Source organism: Bidens hawaiensis, unplaced genomic scaffold (assembly GCF_021521415.1).
Source record: "Bidens hawaiensis isolate Kalapana, Puna unplaced genomic scaffold, B.hawaiensis_p1.1 tig00066401_1, whole genome shotgun sequence".
Classification (NCBI taxonomy): domain Eukaryota; kingdom Viridiplantae; phylum Streptophyta; class Magnoliopsida; order Asterales; family Asteraceae; genus Bidens; species Bidens hawaiensis.
Window position 1 is genome coordinate 30822 of NW_027501819.1, and position 7123 is coordinate 37944.

Here is a 7123-nt window from a genome sequence, read left to right on the forward strand (position 1 = left end):
CGGGTTCGGGGCCTTACAAGTTGGTACCGGGTTCGGGGCCTTACAACAAGTTTGGTGTCGCAGGTGGCCTATTGGTTCATTTGGCGACACCGTATTGGTTGGTGAATTTTGTATTTTTTTTCTATTTTTGTTCAGTTACCATTATAAACGTAATGTAAAACGACCAAACGTGTATTTTTTTGGTTATGGTACCATAACAAATCTGAAAGAACCGACCGAGTTCGCGTAGACTCACGACCTTATTTAAAACCCATGATCGACAACGCTACCCCCCCCCATAAATTGGTCGTTGGTCCACCCTAAGCTATATATATATATATAAATTTTCTTTTTTAGTTCTCGTATCGTAACACACGTAATAAAAAACGACCACATTCGTGTCAAGTTTCCGCCTCAATGCTCAGGATCGATAAAACTTGGGTTTTACCACAGACGGGTTTGCCAACCAAATAAACATCGTCGATCTTAAATATTTTGTTTTCTTATATGTTAATGTTTTTATATGTTAAATTGATGAATTAATTTTTTTTGGGTATAACCCTCAAAATTTACCCATGGTGTCTATATCATAACGAACGCAGATAGTACCGGCCGAATTCGTGTCAACTTATCATCCTAATGCTCGGTTTTACCAACTTCAAGATTTCAACGCTGGGGTTTTGCCAGTTGTCCCTGCGCGTTACGCCAGGTAAAAAAACTTGTGTTAATATAACCATGATATTGCAGCTGTAATATAATCATGATATTACCTCAAGTTATTGAGAAAGTACAATTAGACAGAATTTAATATTGAGTTGACTGGGAGATTTTAATAAAATATAACCATCCAAATAATCAAAAACAACAATAATACCTTTCTTAAAATAAAAAGTTACGAAATGAGATCTCGACGCTGGTTTTTATATCCGAGTACCGGAGCTCCGACGACCACAATTCGTAAAAGGGGTCGCTTTAGCTTCTTTGATTTGCTGCAAGGCGACATCCTTTTGTTTATTCTTGTGAAGCTAGTTGTCTCTGCGGAATGTCCTGCTGATTTTATAGCCGTTTTATTAGCGTAAGAACATATGAAATTAATGTAAACGTTTTTGTGTCGTGTATTATCCAAATTGTTTGGGGCTCAATTCGTTTGTGTTATCCAAAGCTCCGGCAGAAACGTTTGCGGTGAAAGATGGATTGCTTTCGGCCGCTGACTGGTTCTTTAAACGGTGTGCCGATGCCGGAAATGTTGAAGCCTTTTACATTACGGGCATGGTTAGATTTTAATTTTTTTACATTAGTACTAAAATTCGCGCGTTGTGATGCATTATATGATCGATAAAATGGACTTGTTAAACTGAGAAAAAAATCAATGTTTACACAACATTATATAAAAAAGTAAGATAATTAACTCACACGTTCAATGAAACCGTAATAAATTTTTTAGCGACCTTACATCTAAAACATAAAAATTTTTATAAGATGTTAACGTCTATACATTAAAAAGTTTATATATAAAAATAAGAAAATCTATTGATATATAAGGATTAAAAGAACTTTTTGTTAAACTAAGAAAAGGTTTAATTAGAGGATGATATCACTTTTTTTTAACAGCTGAATTTCATAAAAAACCAAAAGCAAGAAGCAAATGGTCAGAGTATAAACAATGGTACTGTCATACCCCAACCAAAGGCGGCGAAATATGTCGGGGTGCAACAGATTGCCCAAAAACACAAGACACTATTTTAAGTGACAATATTTAATCAACTCATTTTATTTCATAAAATCAATAAACAACACATCTTGTTCATACAAAACAAATTGAATACAAGTAAACAAATATATATTGTTCGTTTTTGCTAATATCCTAATAGTCTTGATAACGTTTTTCGTCACGATCTCAAATCAACCTAAATGCAGACCTGTAACATTGCATAAATTAAAGTTTGTCAACACAAAGGTTGGTGAACAATTCATAGTTTTGAACAAAATGTATATAATATGAAATTTCCACAACTTGTATACGAAACAATAAATAATAGCAATAATCTCGATAATATGAGATCACTAATAAGAATACATTAGTGACACCGTGCTATAAGAGAATACCAGATAGTTCACGGATTTATGAATGAGATCGTTAATAAGAATACATTAACGACACCGTGCTATAAGAGAATACCAGATAGTTCACGGATTTATGAATCAACCCTCCAAAAGCGGTAAACACATTAGCATATAAGCATGTAAGCATAAAACACAAAATCGAGCATTTATTTAAATAAGGTATACAATAAAGTTTGTGGTTTAAGACTCAAGTATAAAACATTTAGTTTGAATAAGTATGTAATATCACCCCCAAAGTGAAAGATGGAAAACGGGGTATGAAAGTACTCACGTTCAAGTAATAAACTTGAAGGATTGATGATTTGGAGTTTAAACGGAACGACGGGTTTAACAAACAAAGCCTAAAGGAAAAAGTCTTATATTAGAAAAGTTGTCTTGGAAGTCTTTAAATAAAAATAGATGATGAGAAATGTAAACAATTACAGTTTAAGGTTTAAAATGTATATAATAGGAATTTATAACAATGGTCCTTTGAAAATATAAGTTTACTCGAAACCGGGTTAAAATATCTAACCTTAATATTTACTCAACCTATGTTAAGTAATAAGGTGGGTAAAAATGTAAGAATGCAAATCCCTTTATAATATAGATACTAGAATGGGTTTTAACGAGTGTTTGGGTTGTTGGTTCGGGTCTTGATAATTGGTCAAACCCAAAGTCAACTTTTCAAAATATTAAATGTTTTGAGATAACTCATAAAAATCAAGTAAGACTTAACCAAGTATGTAGTTCTCTTATTTTTGAACTAACAACGTCCGTTAAGCGAGTGTTCGATTTTGTCGGTCCAAACTTTGTTATGCAATCAAGTTGGATCCAACATTTCCAAGTACTTAAGAAAATAATTAAAATCAGTTTATAAAATATTTTTAAAGATGTATACAAGTCTTGATAGCTAAAAACACACTTGTGTGTCTTAAGCGAGTGAAAATCGCTTTAGTTCGGTTTGGTTCGGTTTCCATCTCACAATAAGTTCATAGATGGTTGCCACATGCCCAAATATCAAAGAACTTGTATAATAATTTATAAATGATGATACATAAGTTTTACAACCAACAGTTAACAATAAATTCTTTAAACGAAAGTTCAGTTTTCGGTTTGGATCTTGTTTCGGGTTAAGACCGAGGTTAGATTTCACAAACCCATAACCATAGAACTTATAAAAATGATTTTAGAAACTTAAATCCAACATAAATCATGTTTAAACAATTATTTAACAAAACTAGTAAACAAGTTCGGTTAACGGTTTGGAGCTATTTACGGTTAAACCGAGGCTAGTCTCTTTAAATCCATAACCATGGAACTTCATAAATATGATATACAAACTAAAATGAGCAGAAGTTAAGCATTGTTAATATGTATAAACAAGCTATATAATTATATATATCAAGGACTACGAAAGTCCTCCATGTAGCTTTGCTTTACAAGGCCCGAAACTTCACCGACCGAGACTGGAGAAGTAACCACCAAAGGTAACAAGGGGTGTATATTATATATATGTTGTTCAACCATATTCAAGTATAATAAGACCATATAAACTAATTAGAATGTAAGACTTTACTTAGTTTGACTTTGGAAGTCAAACCCTTAAGAACAACTAAGAAAATAAACTTGAGATCTTCGAATTTGAGAAAGATTTTGGAGTCAGAGCAAGTGTAAAATGGAGAAAATGGTCATGTATACATAGGGTAAGTTGAAAGGGTCAAGCATAAAGAGTCTTGCATGAAAATGGGTTGGTTTAAGTCACATGTTTTCAAAAAAACAACAAAAAACGAATTATGGTGCAAACTCCCTTTAGCGCGGCGCTAAGGTCTCTGCCCTTGACCTTAACACGGCGCTAAGGACACCTGGTGGAAATTCTGAACTTTCAAATTTGGCAGTTTTGGCCCTCCGGAGTTGTTTTAAAGCGTTTTAACGCCATTTTAGGGATCGAAAAGGGTGTTTTTGAGACCCGATAAGTATATAACAAATATATAACATAAAATCCATCATTTTGATTATATCATAAGTTTTGGTTTACAAAACGGGTCGGTTTATATAATAAAACAAATACAAAAGTGACCCGAAATTGACAAATGTCACAGGTACACCCAAAATCTAGAATCAACAACATCATAATAATACTAGATTCAACCCGAAGACGTGACTGCTAGGACCGCAAAAGGGATTAAAAAACTCGCATCAATTAGAAGGTGCAAGAAAACCCCCCTACACACGGAGACCGCGCCACCGGTTTTCACTATGTTGTGTTTTTGATGTAGTCCCAAACCATACCCGGGGACCCCTTTGTAAAGTAACACAAATTACAAAATATTGAAAGTACACCAATGTTCCCAGTCGAGTGCATGCATCTTCGCCCGATTCCTGATCCAAAGAAAACTTGATGTTTTAATTTCCGCCAAAAGTTTCCCGATGTCTACCCGATAACTAGAGAATACCACATTATTCCGCATCCTCCATATATTCCAACAAGATATAAGAATGATTACGTGCACCATTATCTTTTTCGTAACCGAGCCGGAGTTATTATGATGTATCTGCAAAAGATCATGAATAAAGAAAGCATATATAGGAGGAATCGAGAGCTAACTAGAGACCATTTGCCACACCAAAGTTCCAACATAACAAGATGTGAAGATGTGTTCCACGTTCACATTTTGTATGCTATTAACTATTAACTAGTTAATTACTCGCCGCATTGCGGCGACGTAGCGATAAACGCCCGACACTAAACCTAAAATGTAAATCAGTGACTTTGGTTAGCTGCAGTTAACCATGTTACATTCCTGACACTAAACCCAAAAAATAAATCTATGAACGCCCAACTTATGATTAAAGCGGCACAAATTCAATCAATTAGATTCATTACGATGCAAACACTAACGCCAAAACAAATACTTTAAGCAAAAAGATAACAAAAATATACATCTTAAAAATAAAAAATAGGTGAAACCCAGCCGTTGGTAAAAACCGGCCGTTATAGCGGCGGATGGTGAGTCGACGTATATTCGGTCGTTTTACATTTGTTTTGGTACCGTAACTAAAAAGAGTTAAATATTTTCATAATAGAATAAAATAAAACAAACGGTAAAAACTCGAGTGTTGTGGCGAAGAGTTGACTCCTCGGTCTGCTTCGGCTACGTTGAGTTACCACAGAAAGGATTTGAACTCGCATGACCAACTAAACAGAAAGCAAGCCAACCTGCCATAACTACAAATTTTATGGTATATAATACAAGAAACAAAAATTCAAAACAAATGGTGGTGAAGAATATAATACCAATAGGATTCTAACCTGGGAGAATCACTTGATAGGAGTTAAACATTCACACACCCAACCACCAGAGCAAACTATCAAATTTGTTTTAAGTCTGGATATTATTTTATTTAATCTCTTAAACAAAAACCCTTGCAATTTCAGTGGAACCGACATATTGGTTTTAATCTTATCTATAATTAATGGCAAGCCAGGGTCATTTTACAACCGTATCACATACTTATCTGATTTTACAACATTAAATAATTGTTTACAAAATATTCTTGACTGTTGTTTTGAAAAAAAAAAGTAAAAACTATAAAATTTGGTCAGAAAGCCCTGCCATCCAACCAATATCCGAGTGGCCACTCTGATCATAGCCAACCAAATTTATTATTCTTTCTTTCTTTTGCAAAATGGTTGTCCGATCTCTATCCGAACGACCAACCTGACCATAAACAAACAAATTTTATAAAATTTTGGTCAAAACAACTATCTACCACCCTATACAGGTGGCTGTTTAAAAACAATAAAGTATTAAATGTTAAAGGATTAAACGTTAGAATGCATGTATATAATTACATTTATTAATAAACCTAATCTGAGTTTTCAAATATTATTTATTATTTATATTTTTGTACATTCAATTTTACTGTTTTCACAACTACAAACTTGGAGCTTCACTCATGGCAAAAGCTGCGATTCAATCTCACGCTCCGACATTATACTCACTCTCCATAATCCATTTCAACGGTAGTGGTGGTATTGACGCCGTCAAAGACCTCATAGCCGGTGCCACTCTCGGCGCACGTGCCGCTTTCCTCGGTCACGTGGACGCCCTCTGAACTCGGCCATTGTCTACTAGACGGCTACGGTGTCGTTAAAAACGTTGCCGAAGGCGAACGATATTTAATGCAAGCCAACCTTCAAGAATTAGCTGCGAGGCGCGCAACACAGGTATTGTTAGACTATTATTGCATAATTGCATGAATTTGTCGAACCTAAGGGGTTTTTTTTTTGGTTTTTTCATTTAATCTTTAAAATTTTTAGGCCGAATAAAAAGTTGGCCAAAATAATGATTTTATGTATAAAAAGTTCTTTTTTTTCCCTTTTTTCTTTGGTTTCTTAAACTTTACAAATATAGGTTATTTGTAAAAATTATTTATGTTGGAAATCTTGTATTAATAATCAACAGAAATAATGAAACAATCAACACAATAAACCGGGTTTGTGTTTAACACAATTTCCTTAAACAGATTTTCGGTCTGTTCCCAGGGTACTCCGGTTCGAAACAGAATCGGTGCTCTACCGGACTCGATCACTTGCCTGAAAACGAAAACGAAATGGTATTGTTGAAGTAGGAAGAAGATGAAGTGTGATTTTCGTTTGGTGTGTTTTGACTAAAGAATGGTAATCCTATTTATAACTAAGAGTCATAAACATATAATCAATTCAGAGTTTATGACCATTAAAGAATATTAAAGAATAATAATATTCATCTAATGACCATTAGTGCAGAATTGAAACTTAATAATCATAATCATAATCATTATGATCATTAATGGTATTGACCAGACAACCAATTTGAATTTCAAAAACCGAATTAAGAATTCAAAAACTGTCTCACGCGGGCTCGGGTTTTCGGAGTTGCATTCGTGTTCGCGGGACGTGCGGGCACGCACGAGTTTGATGGATTTTTAGTCCAGAAACCCAAATTTGCACCCCCCCTTTCGCGCGCGTAGAACTTGTGGTAAAACATGTCACAAA

At 34.4% G+C, this 7123-nt stretch overlaps 1 pseudogene; it reads left to right on the forward strand.

Moving 5' to 3' along the window:
• The first annotated feature begins 878 nt into the window (after positions 1 to 878).
• Positions 879 to 6354, forward strand: LOC143604747 (F-box protein At1g67340 pseudogene; annotated as a pseudogene).
• The last annotated feature ends 769 nt before the right edge of the window (positions 6355 to 7123 follow it).